Source organism: Lonchura striata, chromosome 3, assembly GCF_050655825.1.
Source record: "Lonchura striata isolate lonStrDom1 chromosome 3, ASM5065582v1, whole genome shotgun sequence".
Lineage (NCBI taxonomy): Eukaryota > Metazoa > Chordata > Aves > Passeriformes > Estrildidae > Lonchura > Lonchura striata.
The window spans coordinates 78,309,659-78,336,426 of NC_140705.1; the positions used below are offsets into that span (position 1 = coordinate 78,309,659).

The following is a 26,768-nucleotide window of genomic DNA, read 5'->3' on the forward strand; positions in this document are numbered from 1 at the left end:
TAATTCAATAATCTTTAGTTGATTATTTGAATCCAATGCTACAGCTGAAGAGACAATTTGCAAAATCCAGCTTTTGATAGAGATCCACCAATTAGCTCAATTGGTTAGAGTGGTGCCAGCGGTGTGGGTTTGATCTCTGTACAGGCCACTCACGTAAAAGCTGGACTTAATGATTCTTACAAATCTCTTTCGACTCAGAATATTCTGAGATTTGTTTGAGAACTGTTAATATTTTCTTAATGAAGAAGCTGTAGTGCAAATTTGATTCAGATCAAGTTTGTTGTTATTTGGAGAGAGTTTTACCAGGGACCTTCTGTTGTTTTCTGAGGTGAAAATGCAGACCATGTCCATTAAAAGACAATACCCACGGAACGTTTTCAGAAGAGTAAATAGCACCTTATTCTAGACCTATAACTACTATTTCTCTTTGCTTCTGGGACATAGGATCCTAAATTCACCCTTTTGGGCTATTATAATCCAAAAAAGTTATTAAATCTATATTTAGCTATTCCTTTTGATGTACTTTTCCCTCTCTGTGACCTGTCTTGGTAATGTGGTCTCTGCTCCAAATCTCTATTAAATTCTGTTGTCTTTATATACCTTGAGCAGTTCAAAAAGGAGTGGAAAAAGATTGTGCTAAGAATTAAATCTACTTTGTCTAAGCACTGTGACCATCAGGGACAATGTCTACTGCTTTATTCCCTAATGTTCCCTAAATTAATGAGATTTCTTTAGAATTACTTACTTAAAGCAGGAAATTAGATATAAAACTAAGAACTGTTACTAATTGATTTTGAGCTTTTTTTTCTTTTCCCCAGTAAGGTAACTTATAGAATATAGTCCTGTTTCAGTTGTAATATTTGAGTTCTGATACAAGCAAAGCCATGCAGAGAAAACCTTTTGTTGAGAATTTGGGCAATTTTTTGAAATGTGAACCAAATCTGAAAATGCTAATAAGGGACCTTTGTTTCCTCTGAGGTGCACACTGTGGATTTCATACTCAAAGACTTGGACCATGAGCTACTGGAAGATGTGCCTTGTCCATGAAATCTAGTTGCCTTGATCTTTCTCTTGAATTATAATCGCTAGAGTACACAGCCCCCTATGGCAATGACAGGGCAGCAGTGCAGTTCTTAGTGCTCTGCCTCTGAATCTGTTAAGATCTGCACTGCAGTTGCATCTCAGTGAGACAGCTTCCAGCTGCAACACATCTGGGCACAGAAGAGTGTGTTGGGACAGCTATTGTACTGTCACATTACACATATGCTTTGCCAGCAAGGGACAAATGAGGAGAATTTTATACAACTTCACTTGTGTCCTATGCTGGACATAAAGCATGAATTTCTATGTATCTGAGAGACTAAAGCCTGTCTACCTTTCCTTCTTTATGAGGCTGAGATTTTTTTCTATGTCATTCCTTTGCTTGGCGTATATGTTAGAGTACAATTGTCAGAAAGGACAAATGTAAGGAAATGTATTGACTGCCTGCTGAGTTGTTTTTTTGTTTTGTTTTTGTTTGTTTTTTTACATTTGCCCACATGTTTGTGAACATAAATATAATGGCATGTGGTATGTCTGAGTGTTTGAAAAAGCCATGAGTGAGAATTTTTATGTGAAGTTCATTTCAGTTCATTTCAGATTTGAATTTGTTTCAATAATGTGCATCTCCTGATATACCTGGGATAAAATAAATGTCATTAATTTCATATTGCATTTGACATTTTACCTGAGGCCTGCAGATTCCAGAATTTTATCAGTAGGGTCTGTATTATATGTTGTATGTTTTCTGGCATTCTAATATAGGTGTGATTAATACAGTTAGTTATTTTTGTAGAGTTCTTCCCTTACATAATTTATTCTATGTGTTTATGTCTATGTGTTGCAAGACACAAAAACTTAAAAGCTTAAATTATTTGGGATGAGTCAGTAGTTTTAATGTGTCAGGTTTCCAAATGTAACATATCCAAGATTTCATGAACCTCACTTCCAAAATATTATGAAGAATATTTTTTGATGTACTTTTTCCCCTCTCTGTGACCTGTTTATGAATTCTGTGTGACCTGATTATGAATACCTGCATATAATCAATGAAAAATGATAGATAATGAATATAATTCTGTTCAAGTATTGTAAATTTAAATGTTCAAGTTAGAATTTATTTGCAAGGTCCAAGAAAAGCAGAATAGCAAATGCTTTTAAAATATTGTACAAAGAGACTCTTTTGAAACTTGCAAGCCCACCGTGTGCTTTTTCTCCCATAGATGTTTGCAAGTTCAGGTGTCTGGGACTTTCTTTTCCTTCTTTTTAAAATTAATTCCTTAACATGAAAGGAATTAACTTTTTCATCTCTGGTTAGTTTTGCTTCAGGCAAGGTTAGTAATAGCTGAATATTTTCACCATCTGATAGTGGTGTAGTGACCTATGAGAATTGCTGTTGGAGGTCACAATCCAGTTGTCTTTGGAGAGATATCTATATTGCAAAGGCACCATCACAAGTAATACTAATTAGCAAGCCTCATCCTTTCAGCAGAGACCTGAGGTCTGAAGGAACAAGGTGAACAGATTGCAGAGATGCTCCTTTCAGGCTTCAACTGAGGCATTAAGGGAATGGTTTGGGGAGGAACTCAACTGTTTTTCTCTGCTGAGTGGCCAGTGGTTTGACATCTTGAACTTTAGTAAGGGGAAGGAATGGAAAGTGTTTGTGAAAGATGTGGTTGGCTTTTACAGCATAGGGAAACAAGAGTGAAAATATCCAAGAAAGAATGAAGCTGCCCAGCAGCAAAAACCTAAATATGCACACAACAGAATAATTTCATCTACAGGAACTTAGGAAAAATTGAAAATAGCGGTATTGGGCAGATGTGCCAGGACATCATTTCTGAAATCAAATAGGTGAAGGACTATTCATAAGACAGAGAACCTGTCATAATATGTAGAGAACTTTATGAAATGTTACTTGATACTTCATAGAGTCACTTAATGATCTAATATGGAACACTGTCTGCTGTCCTGGGTAATGTCTTGGAGAGCCATTCAGTTCCTTGGTCAAATAGCTCCATAGCATTTGTTATCAGTTTTCAAAAATACATAATTCAGATAAACATTTTGATGGAATTTGGTGGTGTTTACATACTGTTTTCAATAGATGTCTGGGGAAAGGTACTACTCTGAAATTCTATAACTATATTTTTGATGTGTAACACATTCAGGGGCTTATGGATACAACATTTTGGAAAAACAAGGGAAGGATTGAGGAATATGTTAGAGAAATATGTTCATTTTTGTATATATAATAAATAGGGATACCTACTGTTATATTTGTCTCTAAACCATGGTGTAGAATGAATTGTCATAGCAGTGTACTGACTGACAACAGTATAAGGAAAATATTTCACACATTTTCTACTGACAGTCTGCACTGAGCATGCAAAGCTCTTGGTACGTTACAAACTTGATGGAATTGTAATGGAATTTAATAATTAGAATTACGTTTTTTGCATTTTAGGTAGCAACTCATGGTCATTGATTGTTCTCTTTCCTCTTGTTAATTCTTTGGATGTTGTTAATAGTTGCTTCTGAAGATAAAACAGTTTCTGAAGGCAGTCTTAGAAAGAATCTATTATTTATTCTGTTCTGTAAGAAAAGCCAGTAGGGATCTAAATTTTTTAGATCTTCAGGGAAATTCTTTCTTCCTCCTGATGAATGTGTTTGTATAAAACTTCATTTAGTAATCTTAATTATATGTTTACTTTAAAGCAACAATTGTGCTGTAATGCACAAAGTTCTTTATCAACTTTTGTGTTTTTTTCTTTATCAACTATTGTGTTACCAGCACAATTAAAATTTCCTTGTAAAGGGAAATTCCATAGCATATTTCAAGCAGGGGCATAAAAAATAAATTCAGTCCCATAGTGGAGATAGACAAAAGTCAAGTTAAATAGTTAATACATCACTGTTATGAACTTGGTGCAAAAAGATGCTGATTTGCAGTGTGGTTTGAAAATTACAAAAAATACATAATAATCAAAGCCAACCAAAATCTGTTAAGTTCTGTCAATATCTGTGACATGGTAAGGGAGCTGTGTGCAGATATTTGAAAATGGTTGAAAATGTACACAATTAAGGAGATTTTCCCAGTACAAGTTTGTAAATGGTAATGATACTGCACTGGCATGTCAGTGTAAGAATACTACTAGAAACATTACACCAATAGAAACACATTTTTATAATGCTACAAAGTCCTGTGCTAAGACTTGTATTTTCACTTGACATGTTAGTTTTAGTTTATGTTAAAGTAATTCCATATTATTGTACATTGAACTGCAATAAGCAGGATGAAAACAAGTACATTTTTCCATCAAAAGTGTTTGAATTATTTCTTTATATTTCTCCAATTACACTGACATAACTTTCTCTTGCTGAGGAAATAAGTCTTACAGCTGATCTCTAAGGATCAACTGTGACTGTGGCTGGACCTGCTCCTGAAAGAGTTCAGTGGTAGTGAAAAGTGAGTAAAATAGTAGAGAAAATGTGTTGCTGGATAGCAAGATAAGAGAAAAATGATACCTACTCTACTGAATGAGTTACCTACTCTACTCTAGTGAATGAGTTAGCATAAGTGTTGCTTTTCTGTGTAGAGATTCAAGAGTTTTTCTACCACAGCAAGCTTTTACAAACCCCTCCTCTCAGTCACTTTCAGTTGTGCTTTCCTTTAAGGGTATGTGCTCCTACATGCTTACTAAGTAAAATGGAATTTTGATTGCTATTTCATACTTACTTGTGTGTGTGTATACATATATGCATTCTTATGTATATGTACTTCTTTTCTTTCTTGGTCTTTCTTCTCTACAAGCAATCTTCAGTTATTTGAAGTGCATTACATTTTCCCCCATGCTATTCTTACTTCACTTTACGCAGGAGACAAATCTGGTGATATTTCTGCTGAAAGTAGGAGCCAGACAGTGCTCTTTTGGCATGCAAATTCCATCTGTATTTTACAAATTACTCTTTCTTTCTGTTTTGTTTGAAGCAACAAAGAGAACACTCATACCACTTCCCATAAGGTATGTTCTGTGTAACCACTAAAGGCAGTGTCATCCAAACAACTGCCAAGAAAACCAGGACCAGCCTACTGATATGCACAGTGCAGGAAAGATGACTGCACTCAGATGTCACCTCTATTAATCTGTCCGACCTCTTTGGAAACAGGCTGACAATGCTGATGTCAATCTTGAACTGCAGTCATGAGCAAGACTATGCCTTTGCTCCCTATGGATTCTCTAAACTTGCTGGAGGTTGTCTTTCCTGACAGAAGAAGTTATATTTTTTCACTTTTGCTATATGCGCCTCAGAAGGTGTCAGAGCATGTCCTGATCGGAAAGCAGGTGGGGAGAGTGATGGATCAGTCCGGTTATATAAAATAGAAAACAGCTTCAGAAAGTAATTTATTCAGTTCAATGCATTTGTAATTTAATTTTGTTTTTAATGTAAAATACCAGAACAAGAGAGAAAAATCATTTTGAAGACCCTCATCATTGAGTTTTTAGGAAATAGCTCTTTTTTCTCTCTTATCCTTCAAATATATCCATAATGTCAGGCAAAATAGTCATTATTGTCTTGTGGGAACATAATTAGCCATGTATCTGCTAAAGTAATTTTCATTAAAAAGACATTTCTCTCACCTTGGCCCTTTAGACTTTGATTCTGCAAACAAATTTGTGTGTTTGAGTATTTTTTATAGGTGTTTTCAGGTTAAGACTTGTGTACTGCATAACTGTGATCATTTTCACATAAATAGAACTATGACTTTTCCAGAAATAAATATCTTCTACAGATGCACAGCCTGTCCCTCTTGCATTCAGCTGTGACCTTGAAAACTGATTAACAAAATTGTACTCTAAGGGATGCAAGGCTTCGCATAAAGCAAGTGAAGCATGTACAGGCCCTTGAGGGGTGCTTAGAGTATCTCATAGACTCTAATGGTAATTCCTTTCTATTTTAAAGCTATTAGGTGATTCTGGCTTGAAGCAATTGGTAGTACATTTCTCTTTATTTAATTTTTGTGCCACAGATTTTATGAATTATCTTATTACAACCCCTGTTTCATGTTTTAAAGACAAAGTGGTGTCTGGTATGTCTGGTGTCTATATGTTTAAGTGTCTTCTTCAGCTGCTCAGATATTTTGGGTTCTTTTATTGATTTTACATGGCATAAACTTTGGCACAGTAAGAAAATAAAAGGTTAAGGAGAGTAATGATTGTCTAAACCTGAAAACAAAGTGGTGCTTGTGAAAAGCATGTAGAGTGCCCTGTATTTAAGACCTCATTTCCTTCAACAATAAGAAGGACTATTTGAAAATATGCCATTTGCTACATTCTAAAAAGTAGTACATTTATTGTTATTTAGGAACATTGGCAAGCTTTGAAAACCTGATTTCAAAGCATAATTTATTCATTAAGTAGAGAATCGTAGATTATTGTACTTTTGACTTTCTCACTCTCTAAGTTTGTACTTTAATTATGTTTTGGTTAATGAAACACAACTTTCTGGAAATCAGAATTGAGAAATAAAATACAATTTAAAGCATTCTACGCATCCCTCTCAATCTTGCTGCCAATTTTTTTGTCTTCAAAATAAAATTTATATTACATGAATAGGTATATAAGGTATTATTTTTATAAGTCATTAAACTAGTAGAAGGCAGTAAAAGAATTTTTGCTAGTGATAAAATAAGAAACAGAAGGCAATTCTGAATAGTAGCTAGTCTTAAATATCTGTAATGTGGCAAGGTACAGAAGTATAAAATGCAGCTTTCCCTGCACCCCTGCTTTTTTGTGTTCCTTGTTAAAAAATCCAGTATCAAAAGTGGGGACAGTTTTATTGGGTTTTTAGTCTCTTGAAGTTAAGGTATTCCAGTTTCTGAAGCTAGAAAGAATCAGGACAATATACAGTAATATCTGTCCTGCTGGCCACTTGGCAACTTCTGCTCTGGTTATAGTGTGTTTCCCTATCTGGGACAAAGAGATTGAATCTCCTGGGAATTTTTGTTATTCTTCTCTGATATCTTTCATTTAATAAAATGTGTTGTTTATAATAGCAAGGAATAAAATATTTCTACAGAGGTCTCCTTACTGTGTTGTTAGGGTCTCTATGGTGGTTTGAGTTCCACAGAACATTCAGAACCAATCTGTGACCTCACATCTGTGAGTAGTTAAACCTGTGCTTGCTGCATCTGAATAATCCCATCAAAACCAACAGGATATAAATGCCAGTGTATGTGCTTTCCTTGGTCAGAGCCTAGACTCATCCACGTTAATCATCCTGCACTTTCTGAGTGATATCCTCACATCCAAGTAGTCATGGAATGTCTTTAATGAGTCTCTCAGTGTGAGGTAGGATTTATAATGCTTTACATCACAGGAAGCAGAGTGAATATTCAGCAGGCTTTCTTTTTCTTGAGACTAAGTCAGTTCTGGAAATGTCTGCTGTCATGAGAATGAATTTCACTGGAAAGAGCTCTTGTCTCAACCCTTTGCTATCTTTCTGATTATCTGAGCTAATCTGTATGCATATGAAAAATGTGTTTTGTATGATTTATCATCCACTTTTCTGGGTGTCCTGGTGCCTTGTAATAACCCCCTGTTTTCAGAGATATTTATGGTTTTGATCATACTGTCTCAGAGCTTCCTGTTTTCTGGAAAATACATTATCCATGTTTGCAGTTCAGATGGTATTTATCTAAGGGTTAAAGCATTACTGCTTGTACTAAAACATGCTAGAAATCTTTCTGATGAAAGTGATTATTTTTCTTAACATGTTGAACCATATTCTTGGCCTTTCAAAATATGCTACAGAAAAGTGAGAATTCCTTTGGATTCTAGTTGCTGATCAAGAAATAGGATACTATTACTCTGTGTTTGTGTTCCTTTCCTATTTCTGAATTTGTTTTTTTCCAAATGTATGAATATGTTTTTTCTTCTTTTTCTACAAGATTCATAAAATTGTATTAAGGAAGTCAGGAGAATATCCTTTGAATTCTTTTCTTCCCTTGTCTCTTTCCTTCTTCCTGCTGTGTTTAATAGATTCTGCAAAGAATAATTTTTTTTTAATCAAAAAAAGGAAAGGAGGAGGAAAAAGAGAATGAAGGACCTGCCAAGAATGTTCGAGGTCATTTTTGATACCAGCAAGCATATTTAATTCTTTTTTTATCTTAAAAGAAAATTGTTTTTTAATTGTTTTATACAAGCAGTACACAGTCATGTAGTTGAATTTTACTATGAGAAGATTTTTTAGAAATGCAGTATGAAGCAGATTTAGCATTATTGTATTGACCTCGGTTTTAAGTACTAATGTTAATTAATAGTTTTTGACACTTGGGCAGAGTATTCCATTGAAATGGCTATCTTTAAAAGAATTTTTCCATTAGCATTTATTGATAGCTGTCTTATTGTTTACCATATGCCAGAGTGAAAATCATCCTACAGGTAAAAAGGTTTATTTTTCTGAATTGAGTTTTTTTTTTAATGTTCGGTAGCATTTTGAACATTGCATTGCAGTTTTATTTATTTTATTTTAGCATGGCTTTTCCTGCTGTGTATATAATCATATGCCAATGAAAGATTGATTCTGCAAAGCCGTGAGTACTCAAGTTCTAGAACAGGATGTTACTTAACCACATATGCTTGACTTGGAACATGTGAGTTGTGGCTAAATATGCCAACAGAAGAAAGCTTATTTTCATCTGGTTTTTTTTTGTTTGTTTGTTTGTTTTGTTTTTTTCAGTTACAAATTTTTTCTTCTCTAATGGCTTGTCTTGTCAAGGTTACATCACAATATCTAAATTTTTAGAGCAGATACTATAAGAGGTATGGTACACAGATACCATAAGAGGAGATATTTGCAAAATCTCAGTGGGGGCGATTCTGTCTCCAGGTGGGTGAGTTTCAAGACCTGAGGCAGATGAAGAATTACATTTTCAGTGGTAATAAGCTTAAAATACAAAACTGATTCGGGAACTAAAAATTGGAACCTTCCTTCCTTGTTTGGTTATTGGAGAATCTCTTGTGGATGTTTCCTTTTAAAAAAATAACTATTGGTCTCCATACACTGTCATGTTTTTTTGATATTTAAACGTTCTTTATTACTTTAATGACACTATACTTTTCTTAAATTTAATTAGAGTGGGGTTACAGTGCCAGTTAGTGTAATAAGCATGAAGTCAATGGTTTGTAGGAAAAAATTGTTATTTAACTAACAGCAGAAACCAGAGAAGTAACAACTTGATCTACACTCAGTTGCCTGTAGGTGAAATATTCTGTATGTATTGACACACTTTGTGCCTTGGATTTCTGAAAGGCTGCTTGTGTAACTGGCATTGCAATAGCTGCATGTAGAAAGGAAAATAAATGAATTAAGACTTTCCAAACTCAGACCTATACTAACATTTTTTGAGTGTTCATTGCCTGTCAGAGAAAACAATACTGGGACCACAACCAGAAAAGTTTTAAAAAAATTTGACCAGTGCTGAAAAGCACAAATATGTGGAACCACTATACCTGTATGAGGTTTCTTCAGATAATTTGATATTGCTTGAAAATTGAGTGATCATTGAGTGATGACATGTTGAATACTGTGAGCTGCAATGAGTACCTTTTGCACATTAAAGGTTATCATGTACTGTGGCTTGACTGATGCTCTAAGCATTTCAAACTTTTTATTGCAGAAAGTTTTGCTATCAGGTTGGGTCTGATTATGCCAGCTGCTTCCCTCGTGTGCTGAAAGAAATATTGGAAGGCTTGCTTGCTTGCCTTCTTCAAGGTTTGACTTACAGCACAGAAAAGTGAGGGAGCCTACTTTTTCCTAACTGTGGGACCTTGATAAATTATAATTTTCCCATGCAGAACAGCCTCTTGTTTTTCAACATTTTGCAGATGTGAGAAGTTTGTCTGTGTGGTTGCAGTCGTTATGTGCTTTTTTTCATTTATGCAACTTTGCTGTTTTGCTCAGCTAGTGGGGTTAACATAAAATTGGCATGACTTCACTGAGTCAGCTAACATAGGTGGCTGGCTGCTTGCAAATTGTTGGAAGAGGCAAGCAGCCAGCAAGGGTTGTTGCACAACCAAGAATATGGTATACGTTCAGGTCCCAGAAAAGTTTTAAATTTTAAAATACAATTAGTTGCTGTTCATTCTTGGCAAATTCTTTCATGGTAAAAATTAATATCTGGTCAAAAGTTGTTAAACCAATCAAAGTATGCACAGAGCAAATTGCAAGTGTTTTATCCCTTGCTTTGAAAGATTTAATGGATTTCTCACCAGTGTGAAGCTAGGGATTAAGTAGCACATTCTGGTGAGAATGTTAACTGCTCCCATGGGTGGGATTTTGATTCTGGGTTTGAGGCCTGGTGGAGGGAGTTCTATAGAGTTTATTGGTTGGTTTGTTTTGGGTTTTTTTCTGTAAAAATACCTCTTTTCTGTATTTTCATGTTTTTACCAGAAAGGATCCAGAAAATATTTGTCTGAAAAACTAGATGCTTGGACAAAATTTCTTACAATTTTAGACAAGGAGATAAAAAACAAAACAATCAACACCAACATCTTTATGCATTCCAAGACAAAGAATTTTAAAGATAGTGGAAAGTCTTCAACTATGTTTTTATACAGAATTGACAGTTCATGCATTCAACATTGAGCAACCTAAAGAAAAATATATTCTGGATTTTTATAATTTTTAATTCAAGTGATATTATTTTCCTTAGCCTGCTTCACTGTTATCAGATTTTTGGTGCTTTGTTGCTTATGTGTGCTTATGCTTTAGTATGTTCTCTCTGTCCCTGCCAAGTACCTACCTCTCCAACTCATTCTACCATGAAAATCCTGACCTTATTTCTTCTTAGATTTGCAAGTTTTTCCTTTTTATAAACCACCCAAGAGCTTTAGTGTATTTGTATTTGATTGGCAACTTTCAGTTTTGTTTGTTTGATTTAAAAAAAAAAAAGGCAATTATAAAGTTTTATAGAGTGAAATATTTTATGTGCTGATTTTATGAGTATAGCTTTATTGTCATAATCTTAAATGGCAGTGACAAATTTTCTCTGCTGGGTGAGTTATTAACAACTTCTGAACTTCTGCCTTCAGAATTTTTTTTTTCATTTTATTTTATTCTGTTTTTTTAAATCTCTTTTAATGATGCCTTCTAGGTAGAGATAATTTCATGGGAACTTCTGAAAACAGAGCTTTGTGGCTGAAGCTTTGCTTTGTGACCTATATGTATATTTTGACAATCAAGGTTGTTGAAATACTTTTGCCTTTCAAGAGAGTAAAATAAAAAATTCCCAAATGTTTTAACCAAATACCAAAACAGAGACATATTTACCTTGGAATGTAAAGCTTTATTAAATTAAATGCCTAATAATTTAGTCAAATATAAAGCTGCAATTCTCATAGCTGTGGGATGCTGCAGCACTGAAGGTAATGCTTGCCAAGGTGCACCGCAAAAGCAGATTGATCTCCTGCATTCATTTGTGTACTTCTTTATATTTTATCTGGACAGACCATTCTAGTGACCAGAATCACATCCAGCTTGGTGCTAATTACAAAATTGTTCCACTTGCTTTGTGCTTCTTTATATCCCAAAACTTAGCTTTTCATAATGTCACATATATCAGGTTTAGCTACATGTGCTCAGAAATAAAAAAAAACAAAACACACCCCAAGAAACAAAAGCCACACAAAACCCCCCAAACAACAAAACTGTTAAGCTTATCAAGATTACCTTTCCAGTGTAAGATTATTCTGTAAGAAAGCCCCTAAAGTTTTGTCTAGATTAAAGAACTCATTAGAACAGGACCTGTAGAATATCCTATTGAAGTTTGTATTCTACATCACTGTTTTACCTTGAAGAATTCTTTTCATTTTTCACCCTAAAATTTTTGGTACTCCATTTTACTTAACTGTTTCTTAGTAAACAATATGTAATTTATTTGTTTCCTACTATCAGGTCCCTGTAGAAGGATATATTTTGTAGCTGGTGATTCTCAATCCCAAAACAATAGGCATACTTTATTTTAAATCTATAGCTTGGAGTTTGTTGGGGTTTTTGTTTGTTTGTTTGTTTTTAATAGCTCTCATTTACTCTACTTCTCTGGACTAGATTGACTTCTTTTTATCTATTGCCATAGTAGACTTTTTTCTCTCTTTTCTTCTTTTGATTCTCTGCAATTTATGTGAGCTTGCATTGTTTGATTTAAACTAAAAGTAAAATGCTTTGAATCAAGACTTGCATCCCATTTATGGTTTATTTACTGTCTGGAGCTCTATTTACCCTGAGCTCAAGAAAATTATTTCCATATGAATCTTCTTTTGCATGTAGCATTTGGATTTGGAGTTAAGCTTGGACCAACTGCTAGGTAACAACTTTTCACAAAAAAATCATTCATATTTCATTTTTTAAAGACAAAAAAATAATTTACTTTTCTCCAGTAAATACCTTCTTGGAGATTATGCAGATTCGACTTTTCACTTTTGATACTTCATTATGTCCTTTTTTTTCTTATTTTCCATCTTTGACAGATTTCTTCTGCCCTGTCTTCATTTCAAATTCATTGCAGTGACTGACTGTTCATTTGAAAAATTAACTTAAAATTACCATATGTCCTCTCTGAACTGAACTGAGTTCTGTTCTTCACTGCTTATAATTTCTACAAGAATTTGTTTCTCTAAATAGTTGGCACTTCTAGGTGTTGGGTAGCAATTCTGAAAACCCAGTTCTCTTACAATTTCATATTTGAAGTATGACTAAATGAAATAGCATAGTTCTTTTTCAGCCTTTAACATAGTGTTACAAAATTAAAATATGAGGGACTTCACAATCACTGTAATTTTGTGGGTAATTGAGCTGAATATGTGCACTTTCAGTTTAGTAGAAGTAGGGAATTGACATAGAGACAAAACTATCACGTATATCTTTTTTTCTATTTTCATTTTTTTACTCTACATCCCACAGCAGTTTGGGCTCAAACAATAGTAGTAGCCTTCCAAAATGTTACCACCATCCCTTGTATTTTAAAAGTGTCTTACTTTCTCCAGTAATTGATTTATAGATAAACTATTGTTAGGGTTTAAAAAAAAACTCTCATTTTCTTTCTTATCTTAAATTATTGTTAGGAATGTATTATTCTTATTGTTCTTTTCCATAATACTTTTCAGATATTCGTTCTCCCAGAAACTTAGCAATCACACTTCAGTTCATAATTAGTCTGTGGTGTGTTGTGTGGTGACAATGTGACTGATTAAAGAACTTTGCTGTTCCTGGCAGTGTATGAAGAGAGATCATTCATTTTTGTGTCACTCTGTGCAGTGTCCAAGTTGTTGGACATGTGTATATGGGCATCCCATAAAGCCAGTACTAAGAGTCTCAGCCTAAGGAAAAATGTTTCTGCTTCTCACTAAGTAATCTGACTACTCAGATGTGAAGAGACTCCCCATGCATATTGCAATATTTTTCAGTTCCATCCAGGATATAAAAAGGTTCCTCAGATGCCAAGTCCATATGAATGAATCCTGGGCATCATTTTTTGAAAACTAAAGAATTCCCAATTTGAAATGATGTTGCCAGACTTTTTCTCCTTGAATTCCTTAGAGTCCTGTTTCTTGGAATGTATCCATGCCGCAATTGCTGTATTACAGAAATTTCAGTTTATGGTGACAATTGTGTGTTTCCTGTTGTTTTGGTCTCATACTTTTGATCAGTCAGCCAACTAATGTGGAAGACATGTTTGTGAAAAAATACAGCAGAAGCAGCTCAGATACTCTTCATGTAAATAAGGTAGTGCCTGAGATATAGGATGTGTGTCACTGTAAAAGGCAACGTTCTTGTAGCTGAGATGAAATTCAGATGTTTTTGGACACAGTTGGATGTTTCAACAGCAGCCTGCAGAAGGTGTGGAGAACAGTTGGATAGTGAGTATTCATCTGCTGAGGTAAAAGCAGGTTTAAACAATCATTATTCTGAGGATGCCACAGGCAATGGTGTATCAACTACACCATCTAATTTTTCTGTAGGTAGAAACATTTTTTAAATTAACTGGTGTAGCATTTTATTTTGGGAAGTGTTGAAAACATCCCTCACTGAAGAAGTAATTTCTTCTTCAGTTTTTTTTTCTGAACAGCTCACAAATCTGTGCAAGGCACATTTCACTCTCAATGTGAAAAGTCTCCGTTTTATGGAGACTTTCATGGACAGACAAGGAAAGTCAGCCTACCTCATCCTCTCTAAAAGATGAATTGCTAGTTCAGAAAATAAACATTCTAAAATGTGCCTAAATGTAATTTTCTTTGTAGTAGTAAAATATTAAGGAAATGTATGGATATGAAGAATTAGTGTCTTCTACTGTTAAAGATGTGGTCTTGAGGAACAACTTGCCTTCATGAAGCAAAGCAAGGGAGGGGAGACAGTGCCAATGAGGTTGCTTTTTCTTTGCTTTGATCTTCCAGTAGGAGCAAAATGGGGAGACAAGCAGCCTTATCTATGTGCCAAAACCATAAGCATCGGTTTTTAGATTGAATAAACTGGCTCTCCCCGAGTCCATGCTTGCATTGTTTTTCTAAAGTCTGTAAGATTAGAAACAAGCATTAAAAACAAACAAAAAAACCCCAACCAAACAAACAAAAAAAAAACAGAAAAAAACAACCCAACCCAAACAGGTGAATCTAGTAATGGTGCTTCACAAGGACAAGGTTGATACTGGAGTCCTTTTTTTGACAGGTGCATTTGCTGACCAATATGGCAAGCCAACATTCTGAAAGGAGAGGTGTACCTTGCACATTTGGTTGTACCTCTCATGCCCTTTTATTAAACAATCATTTACTGTTTATTATTATGGGAAACAATAATGCTTAAACAAAACATAAGTAACTCAGAGTAATCAGCTGCTTTGCAGGCAGACACTTCCTTAGTTCCCTGGGGTTTCTATCAGCAAACTGTAGTAATGATGCTGATTTGCACAGAGCTATTGTTTCAGCTGTAAATACCTGAATTGATTACCCAGGAGCCCTGGTCTCAGTGTAGAATTGTTTTCCTTTGTTCTTTATTGTGTTAGGTATCCTGCATAGCAGGGGGCCTGTAACCACTGTGGAGTTACCTTGGGACTTCAAGTATGGTAATTTAAATGAATTCTTTATTACTGTAAATTACAAACAGAACAACAGCAGCCTGCTGCCACTTTTATAAATATGTATGGTTTACCTGCCAATGAAATTATGGTGAGGAATAGATCAAAGTGAATTAGTACTTGTCAAGCAAATTTGATTAGTCATTTTGGACCTTAATTTTATTCCTTTTTCTCTGATTTGTGACACAGTAACAAAATTAATGGTTTTGCCCTCCTTATAGGAAAAGCTGTTGGTCACAATAAAAGTTGGTTCCAGAAAATGCAGCATTGTCAAGTGATTCTTCTGTACAGACCATCTTGGTACCATATCTGGTGCATTTGTAGTGCCCATAGTGATGGTGTGCACCTGTACATGGCGAGGTGTGAGCTCTGTCTTGTGTACACCTGCACAGTGCTGGCTGTGCAGCAGAAAACCTCTGCTCTCTTCTAGTTCTTGCAGTAAGACTGCTCTCCTCACCCACCTCTTTTTTCCTTTTTCTTGTAAAATGGGAATTTCTGGTTCAGCCTCACTGTAAAGTGGCTGAAATATTCCAAGAAGCCAACAACATTTCTTTCTTTCCATTTTTGCTTTCAGCCTGTAATTATCACATAGCAAACAAGACCTCTTTATGGTGGTGTCTCTTTACATTAAAACAGTCTCAGACAATAAATTCTATATGAGATGAAGCAATTATTTTCTACTGTTTCTACATGCCTAGAAAGTATCTGAAAACACTTGAAAATAAATATTTCTATGAAGATCAGATATGAGAATAAAGAAAACCTATCTATATTTGGTAGGGAGAGCCAGGTGTTACAAACAACTTTTTATAGTGTTGACCCAGATGTGCAGATAGAGCCTAAAGATACATGTTAGCCAAGGGGGACTCCTTCCAGAAACAGCAATGCAAGACAGACATGAAAAATCCGAGGAACTGGGACAAAATAGCAGGAGTTTTCTGTTGTTTTTTTCTTTTTCTTGGTATATTCTGAGGCTAGAATTCATTTGTCTAACAGTGAAAGGAATGAAAAAAGGAAACATTTTCATTACTCTTTGTTGCTGGTATTGTTTTGCCAAAGCATCTGAACAGTCCTATACATGCTTCCTAAAACCAACAATCCCTTGAAATTAATTTTAATAAAACATGAATGATTCTGTGATTGGTACATTACTCAACCCTGAAGCAATAAATTAAGGACATACATCCCAAGGGGAGATCCTGCCCTAAACAATCATGTTCCCACAGAGTAGAAGTCTAAGATACTGGAACATTGAAATTGTGAGAAATTAGATCCTGATTTCACAGGCATATGTTAACAACAATACTGCAAGTAGTCTCCAGTGGCTTTAACTGGCTAACTGCTTATCTTTACTATAGGAAGATGCACAGTCATGCCCTCTGTAGATACTTTTCCAGATGCAGTCTCTGCTGAATTACTGGCTTTTTTCAATGAAAATACTCCTGCCCCTCCATTTTGTGGCAGGGCTTTCCATGGACAAGTGAGGGAAGTCAGTTTGCCTCATTGTCTCTTAAAAGATTAATTGTAACCATCCTGAATCACAGGTCCCAAGTTTGTATTCTAGACGTGGAAGGCTTTTGCGCTTGCTTTTCCTTTTGCAATGTAAACAATGGCAAGAATTAGTAAGTAAGAGTATGCTGTATTGTGTTACACTATATTTGGTTTTTTCAAATGCTCTGTGGTAGTTGAAACAAACCAAACTACCGTGCCAAAAAATTGTGTAACAGGAGCCAGAACCAGCACAGGGGGATGCTGAAGTAAGCAGCTTGTTTGACAACTGCTGAGCCCTTGGGGATCTTGTTTACTCTCCAGGGACATTGATATCTTCAGGCATTTCTACTAGTCTAGAGAATTTCCCCAGCTAACACAGGGAATTCCAGACTAGGGACAAAAGTCTTCTCCACACTGCTGCTTCTGCTGGCCACCGGATTCAGGAACTCCTCCTGCCACGGTGCAGCGTGGGGCTCCTGCAGTGCTGTGATGGCAGGCAGCTGCAGGACAGCTCCTGCAGGCACCAGATGGCAAAGAAATCCAACCCAAGCTCTGGGCGAACTTCACAATGCTCAGTTTTGTCATCCTGCTTTAGTTTAGTACTTAGCTCCTCAAGAGAAATATCATCTGTGCCTCTGCCTTTGATTTTATCTACAGCAGCAATGTAGCTCCCTAACTGAGGCATCTGGTTATTTCAAAACAACAAATAGCAAATGTTATTAACATAGAAGTTGTGCTGTTGTTTTCTTATTTGACTCTTGTGGCCAAGCAAAGACTAACTTGAATTTAAAAACAAAAAATAATAAAAATCTAAGGGTGTTTAGTCCATCTGGATGCATAGAATTTCTGTCTACAGCTAAATATCAAGCAGCAGGAACAAAGAATGGAAAAAATGTAACCCAAAAGAACTCATTACATGAAACTAGGTTTAGGTTTACTTCAGATGTATTTTCTGTAGCTGAATTACCTTTGTCAGGCTTTGGCCAGGATGATCACAGAGCTACTCCTCAGTGTCTTTTATTCCAGTAGTATCAACAATTACTTGCTTTTCAAAAGGTTTTGATAATTGTTACAGGCTTTAATATATATTTAGAGTCAAGATTTAGTGTTTTTGTAGAAACAGATTTTTTAGAATTTCAGCTCAAGAATATATGGGATAAATTATGGTGTTTGGATACCTTCCAGCTGCTGTATCTTAGACAGTAATGTTTGGTCCAGATCCTTCTTAAAATTTTGCCAAGCTCCAGTGATAAGGCAAGGTTCAGTTTGGCCAGTGGAGACTATAGGAACTAGAATTCAGTGTTGCATGAGAAAACAAAAAAGTGACTATACCAGTTGAAAAATTACTTTGGTGTTAGAAAGAGAATTTTAGTACACTAATATATGTGTACAAAATATATACACATATATATACACAAAATATTTGGCCATTGAATTGCATTGGAAAGAAAAACAAATTTTTAAAAGAAAAACAAGATAAATTATTTCTGTTTTTTAGACTCTTTCAAAGAACTACATATCACATTGAAATGGAGGTCAGGAAATTTGCTGTCCTACCAGGAAAAAAAAGAGTATTCTGAGAAGAAGCCTCATGGGACCATAGCATATTGGCTGTTCATCAGTGAGTGTGCCAGGTTAGGCTTGGCTGCTTCCCCCATTATCATGCTTGCTCCTGTATCTGCTGCTTCAGTGGAGCTGGCTTCTCTGGTGGCCCGCAGCTGAAGAGTTTGAAATGGCAGCACAAGGTCAGGGAAGTTCTCTTGGACATGACTTTTTATTAATTAGTATCTAAAAATATTCCAAGCTGTCAGGATTGCAGGTAGACAGATGCTATTCCAGTAACCATGGTGGATGAGACTGAGACGAGTTTTCAGGATATGTTAGCAGATTGCAAAGGAAACAATTGACTTTTTAAACTTAATGAACCCAGAAGCCTCTTTGCTCAGAAGTGTGTGAGTTTGTTGGGTTTTTTTGAGATAGCTGGTAGCAGAGTGATGTTGGTTTTTTACAAGCTGGGGAGTTGAAAGCTTCATGGGAGGCTTTAGGCTGACAGGATCTGTTCTTGACATAGAGGTTGGGTGCAAAATACTGTCGAGCTGCTACAGATGCGCTTGGCACACAGCATCCTCTGCAGGTATAGGCCAGTGTGTACCATGGCAGAATGACAAACTAGGAAGTCATTATGTCTGGGTTTATGAGGGCTTTCTGACTTAGATACATGTTGAGGATTGTGTGCCATAATTGTTTCTTTCATTAACCATCATTTTAATGCTTGTTTCCAGTTTTGTACCTCTTTAGGAATGCCTTTTTCACCGTTATTATTTTATATATGGGAAGCACTTGTGAAGAAATAGAAGCCATCCTGCCCATATAAAATTTTTCCAATAATGCTATAGTCAGTAAACATTGAGATGTCTGCATTTTCCTGACCTTGCAGGTGGCAGAAGTCTGCTGTGATACCAGATGTTAGGCTAAAATAAGAAATAGAAAGAGACATTATTGGCACACAAATTGCATGTTTTTTTACTGCTAGCATTTAATTCAAGAATGTACTATATAGGCTTGTCTCAGAGACTCCAGAATGTTTATTAGAATATTAAATTTTGTATGTAAGATTTTCAGGCTTAAAACTCTTATATTGTACATGTACTTATGATTACATTTGTGCTCTTAATCTGAAGGATTGAGAATTTTGTCTGAAAGTATAAACTAATACTGGAACTTAAACAGCATCACCTGATTCTTCATTAACTGGCGATGTTCTAGTCACTTTTTGCCAATTAAGTAGCTGCTGAAGAGACATACTTTCCCCTCAGTTCCCATTGCGCTTCTTTAGTCCTCACAAGCTGCTTCAAACAGTAATAATGTGAAAGCTGCAAATAAGGTTTGATGATTTCAATTCTTAGGAGAAAAAGGACCACACTCTGAATTTCAAAAATGTAAATTATATTTCCTAAGTATTCCTGATTCATATTGATTGCTAGAAAATTGAAATTACAAGAAAAAGTGCAAACATCATGTTTACTTATAACAAGCTCACACAAAATCAAATTTTGTACCTTCTTTGCTGCAGTCTAACGATGATCACTTGAAGTGGAATTAATATGCTTAGTTCAGTACAACAGTACAAATGCTTCTTTCTTTGGAAATCCTTTCCTTCAGATGCATTGCTGAAGAGTTAGGATAACTGCATTAAAAGCATGCTACTATGTAAAACCAGATATATGACTGTGCTAATATCATATCCACTGTTCCTAAAATTTTAATGTGTGTAGAGAAATCTGTATGATTCTCCATCTTTGCTATACCAAAACAGCAACAAAGACACTTTACAGAAAGAAGCCTGAATATTTCCTGTATCACAAGATCTGAGAAGTTTCAGATTCTTACTTCATATCGACTTAAGTACTTTGCCACATTTATCTCTGAATTATGTTGATTAACTGCAAAGTTGGTTGGTTTTGTTTCTATACTTTGAGGCCAATTTGTATAAATTTCTAAATAGTATTTGCTTTCCTGTCTACTATTATTGTTAATTTCTTGCTGTGCTAATAGCCAAATTATTTTGTAAAAAATTAGTTTTCCTCTTCTATAACTTTGTATGCAGAGTACACATGTTTTTGTGAACAAGTGCATGTGCATTTGCATAATTGTGCAGGTGTGGGGCTGTATAGTATATTCAAGTAGATGTATAAATACTTGCATTTACATATGCATATTTATACATGTGCTCATGAATGAAATTCTTTAACAAGGCGCTAAAAATATATACTAGTTAGATCTGTTTATCTTTGATTTTGTTTTGTTTTTTAAATACATGCCAATGATGATTCACATTCTTTCACTGGCATATTTATTTCAAATCTGAACTAATTGACAGATTAGTTTTTAATGCTATTAGCAGCGCCTTTGCCTTTCAAAATAGGAAGGTTAAGGCTACGTAAAAAAAACCAAACAAATATAATACATGATCGAAGGAAACAATGGTCCGAGTAGACAAGGTGTCCATGGAACACTAAAAGATTAAAGGAGGGTAAAAGGCTAAGGAAGAGCAGCTGGCTCTGTAACATATTGCTGTTCAGAGTGCATTACTGCTAAATTGAAAAACGGGTTCAAACTGCAGGTTTCCAGGATGCCGCAGAGTGGAATGCATACCAAATGTGGTTACTTCAGCCTGGGTAAAGAGTAAGGGAACATGAACTCTTGAATGTTATTGGCACTTTTAGCAGCTGTTTACTCTTTCTCTGGGGCATAGGTTGAGAAGAGGGACAAAGCACAAAAATCAAGAAAAGGAAATGGATAAAACCAAACAGACTTTGGAGGCACTGTAATCCTTCATCAATTGCAAAATAGGAATTATGTATCTCCTTTTCTTTTTTCTAAATTATTTCTTGTATACGCATGCTATCAGAATAAACCTACACAACATGAGCAGGGATTTTTTTGACATTTACTGAGAAAGGTTGGTTCTTTTAGCTTGGAAGTACAGATCTGTTACTTTAAACTCTCTCTTTCACAAATGTCTGTGTAACCTAAAGCCCATCTGTGGCCTACCACCACAGGGTTATAAATAATGTCAGCAAGAGTTAAGGAAAAGATGATGCCCAAGTGTCCAGTCTAGATCTGGATAAGCTTGCATTCATGTTCTCTCTCTGACACAGGCTTCTGTGACCTTCAAAACTTTCGCTGTCTCATCTGAGCTGGAGGTCCTTATCAGCAGAATAGCAATGACAGTCTGTTGTGAATGTAGGTGCCCTACAGATCATGAGAAGACATTTCTGATTAAAGTTAGGGCTACACAAAAGTGTGTTATATGTTCTGTGGTATTTCTGTAATAGCATATTGACACTGTTGAGCCAGGGACGGGTAAAATTACTCACATGATTTCAGAAGGCAAAGTGAGCATTTATTTAAAAGAAATTCTCTCTTTTATAGAGAACATCATGGACATTAATTCCGTTGGCCTGAAAATAAAAACATTTCACCTGTTTGGTACACTGGACTTAGGTCAGTGTGGTAGAACATATTTATAAACAATATGAACAGAAAGCAAGATAATACATTGTTTGCATTCCTCTCGGACTTTTTCCCAGGCTTAGCCTGGAAGAAATATTTCTCTCTTTCTCTCTGACTTAAATGAGAATATCCACAGCATATCAATAGACAGAATAGTTTAAAAAGTCCCAAAATAACTGTCAATTGGAAATGGTGTGTAAAGGTCTCCTTCTAATTGTGAAATGTTGGCCAGTGTAGCCACAAACATAGCAAAAGCAAGAGATCATTCTGAAGATGGTATTTTTCCTTTATTTTTTTTTTCCATATCCATTGAATGGAACTTTAAAAAGTTAATTTGAAATCAAATTAGCTATTTTATTCATCATGCCAAAATAGCAGGTATTCATATGAGGAAAGTGAATTCTTCCACAGTAAAAAGGCTGTATTCCCAGGTGGACACTTAGCACTTCTGTTCTCTAGGGAGATGTGTTAGTTACAGTGCAAGATATCAGTGAGCGTGGTTTGTAAAACTTACTTTTAAAAAATTCTTTCTGCTTTTTATTTTTGCATTTTCTTGTAAATTGGCTTTCAGCTCCTCATGTGATTAGATCAAACTTTGCTGGGAACAGCCATCTTTATATACCTTCTGGCATAACAATTTCAAAATCATTTTCCCAAAAAGCATCTTTAGTATCTGTATCTGGTATATTTTGTGTGTTTCAACAGAACCTCTGTTCAGCTTCTTCAGCAGCAATATACAAAGAGCAGAATAAGTTTCATAATTTACCCCAATATCAAGCAAGACTCAGAAAATATATAAAAATAAAATTTTTTAAAATACTTTAAAAATAATTAATACTGCAGAAAAAAGAATAGTTTGTCTTCTGCTCTGTGAAAAAAGAGATTGCATGTTAATGTCATTTTAATGTGTTAATTGATTTCCAATGTATCTGTCAAAGATTGAAAAAAAATCTTGAAAGTTAAAGTTTGAGAACACTTTAAAATTAAGCATAACATTTTTTTAAATCACAGTAGTAAATATTAAAAAATCCTTTAACAGATCTCTAAAACTAATTGGATTAGTGGTACTATCTACTTAGCCTACAGATTTATCATATAATGTTCTTAATGCCTCCCTGTAAACTCATTAAAAATGCAGAGAAATTATAGCAGTCATCAATGAAATTTTAACTGTTTACTGAAGTAGCAACTTATTAGGGTAAATAAAGTGGCATTAATATGAAAGGCTGATATTGCAACCTAACTTAAAACATAAAGGTCTGTATCATAGATATTTTTTTTTCTTCAAGGATATTAGTATATTATTATTTAAGCACTAGAAAAAAATTGTTGTATATTGGTTTGTATTGCAAAGTGTACATACCTTTTATAATTGTAGTTCTTATGGCTAAATATATGTCACAGCCATGACAGTGTGGCATAACTGGTAATGTGATATCCTGGATCTGGTTCTGGAATGCAGGGCACTGCACTGAACCGATGCATTGCTGGGGGAAGGTGAGGTTAGGGTAGAAAAAAGAAAGGCCAGTTGAGTTTTTTCAGACTTTCCCTCTACCAGAGGTCTTTAGCATCTCTTTCAGTCTGCGTGGGAAGATCTCTTTTCTGGCATCATGATGTCTGATCTCATCTTTGCCTCTTCTAAGATTGTTTTTATGCCTGTTTTTTTTTCATACTGTACACACTGAATGATGGGAGATAGGTGGGAGTAAAGAGCAAGTGGCAATACATCCTGGTCCCTTTGCGCCTGGCTCTTTTAACACAAGTGAACTGTCTTTCAATAAATAAAGAAAAGGAGGGAAAGTGACTTATATTATTCTTTTCAGCAGCTGAAGCAGCTCCTGGTATTCCGTTGGGGGTTTCAGAAACACAGTTGTGATGTTGTCAACAAAGGAAAAATAGCATAGCAAAGTGAATGCGCTGCTGCTGTTCATCTGTATGTAGACTGGTGCAGCATTGGGGTGGCAGCTGCTGCCTTTTCTCAGCAATGAGTTCTATGTGTCTGAGTGCAGGGTAGCCATATCAATCCCTTATCATCCCTTTTAAAAACAGCATGAATTTAAAAAAAATTGAGTTTTATTTATTATTAACACTAAATTGTAAGCACCATAATGTCCAAGTGCGTCTCGCCTGGGATTGTAATGATATTTCTGTTCCAGAATTCTTTTTTGTTTGATTTTCTGACATGTGGTCTGCTGTTTGATTTCTTGTCCAAACTTGTGGTCACAAGCTAAGGAATGGACTTAAGGCAGAAGGTTGTGGCAACACAGAATGAGGAGAAGGTTTAAATTGTGGAACAAAAAAGATACCGATACTTAACTTTTACATGTTATGAGCTCCAGAAAAACATTAAGATAGTTACAATAAGAGAGGGAACAAATAATAAGACATATTAATCTTAGGGATGCTAGTTCTCCCAAGTCTGTAAAGAGTGAATAACTCCTTTTGTGTGGCCTAGTGTAAAACATACCTGTGTAATTACTTCAACTGCAACTCTGCTTGGGCATGAGAAAATCACTTGGTGTTTTGCTATGACCCCTGCCATACAACCAGGACATACTAAGAGTAATGCAGTTTTCTCTGTAGATATCCCTCTGTGCTGGGTTAGACTTGGCTAAAAGCCACACTCCCACCCAGCTGCTTGCTTATTCCCTCTCTGCTATAAAAGAAGAACCAGAGGAAAAAAGCTCATAAATCAAGATAAAGACAGAAAGATCCTTTACAGTTACTGTCATGGGAAAAAATGGGCTTCACTTTGGAGAAGATTAACCTAGTTTGTTGTCAATTAAAATGAATATTTAATTAACAAAGGCAAGAATCTGTCACAATTCCTCTTCATAGTGCTTGCTGCTCTTCAGATAAAGAGTATTTATTTATGTGTTGCTGCAGACAAACATGTTTCTCATTGTCATATATTTAGCTTATTCTTGATATCTAGAAGAAAAGAGAACAGAACACTTTCAGAAAAGGTGTTTGGATTCGGGAGGAGAATTAAAAAAATGCAGAAATGCATTTGAAAGGCAGGATGGATGGGCTGAAGCTATTTAAAAACAATGATGGGGAGAGGTGTTTTGATATGGCAAGTGACATTTTAAGAAGCAAATTATTTTAATACTTACCAAGTCTACCCTTTCTTCTGGGTGGCTGTAGCATTCCCAGGATTATGCCAGTATTAGCACTGGCTGCTCTAGCTCCATTCATTTCCCAGGTAGAAACTACAGTGGCCATTCTCAGTGACTGCTTTCACAAGCAGAGGTAGTTCTGAGACTTGTTGCATCCCTTCATGTTGGTATATGAGGACTGACCTTGGCAATTATTGCCATCTTCCAGATCTTTCTCACCTGTCATCCCTGTTGGAAGCAGACTTAACACTAATACTGCTTCAACAGCTGCAGATTTCTGAATGTCTCAGTAATGATCAGCAGTTTCACTGAGTGGCTCTTTCTCTGTCTTTCAGTACTTGGCTACAGCTGTTCTAAAACTGCCACAGGACTACAGCTGTTGTACAATGAAGTCATTGCCATATAGAATTTTAGTACTCAATCTAATTATAATATTATACATGTGTATTTATGTATATAATTTCAGATAATTAAAGATAGGTCACATATTTGTGATAGTATGCAAATTATTATAATTGAACCCTATCTCAAAAAGAATATTCTGAGATGCTTCACAATTTGTAAGGTACTATATAGATTATGTCTTCTTGTTTTCATCAAAACACTATGAGAGTAGAAAAGACAAGCACTCCAAAACTGGAAAATAAGAAATCTTAAAGGAGACTGACCACAGCTTTTTTTCCCTCAAAATCCTTTCAAAAATAATTTCAATTTTCAAAACGTTTAAAGTGGCTATTTTTCTTTTCACTAAAAATCAAGGATCCAAAATATTTTATTAAGGAATGCTAATGCAATGCCTTGTGGCAACAAGAAGTCTATTTGTCTAATATCCCTGCTGTTCTCTATTATTTTAGCACTGTCATTCATGTACTTTTAATATCACTAGGACAAGGGGCTGTGGTCCATCATGGAAGAATCAATGTGATTGTGAAGCCAATGAATGCTTTTCTGGAAAGTAACAGTTGAGTGTGTTGTGGTAGCAAAACAGTTGTTTACAGTGAAAATCATGCCGATATATTTGGCATATTTGATGTGGATGAAAGTGTTAGACTTCACTGTTGTTTAGTTGACATCTGGACTTTGGGTTCAATTTGAAGTAGGGGTTTCTTGCTAGTTTTGTTATTTAACTTCTTAAATGGAAGACATTAGTGAAGTTCTATTGGGTTAATTTGTTAAGCAGAAGCTGGTACTCCTGGTACCAGCCTTAATATTGAAATCTCCTGTTTTTTTAAAAAAACTAAAAGCAAAGGTGTTTTAGTAGTATTAGTGGAATTTATCTTAGAAAAATACAGAAAATTTCTAGGGTAAAAAATAAAGGAAAAGCAAAAATGCTGTCTCCAGGAAAAAATAAATAAACCTCTATATTACATGAACTCTTGCAATGGCATTTAGCTCTCATCTAGAAATAGAAAAGTCAGTGTAGGAGAAAAAAAACCAAACAGCTGTTTAGCTGCACAACATAATGATAGTGCTTTTTTTACATGCATTTTAAGAGTCATGGAGTTACTAACACAAGCTGGGCACTTAATGCTTGCCTCAGTGAACTCACAGTGAATTTCAAACTGCCAAAAATGGAAATTGAGAATAAATTGTAACTAAAAAAAACCCCAATTTTGAGATAACATTTCACCTTAAACTTGCATATGAACACAATATCACCATACGTTGCAAGAAATTCTAGAGAGCTTTATCTTGTTTGTACGTATTCAGTTTCAAATGCTTTGAAATATGTTCAGATTTTTCTGAATCTAAATGTAGTTCACTCGTAGCAGGTCATCTGGGACATGTATGCAGGCTATTCTACCTCAATTAGAGCAGCTATGCATATCTAGTCTCTTAGTGTGGTTATTCTGTACAGATTAAGGCAGTAGTTTTCTCAACAAAGATTGCAAGAGCATCACTCATTCTTTTTAATGGTTTCATACCCCTATACAGGTTTTACCTCTTCAGTCTCACATCACTAAATCTTTCAT

General features: G+C 35.3%; 1 protein-coding gene across 3 annotated transcripts in view; it reads left to right on the forward strand.

The window, feature by feature from the left end:
- Positions 1–26,768, forward strand: part of PRKN (parkin RBR E3 ubiquitin protein ligase) — a 693,458-nt gene that overhangs the window by 341,730 nt on the left and 324,960 nt on the right. The gene's annotated exons all lie outside the window — the stretch shown is intronic.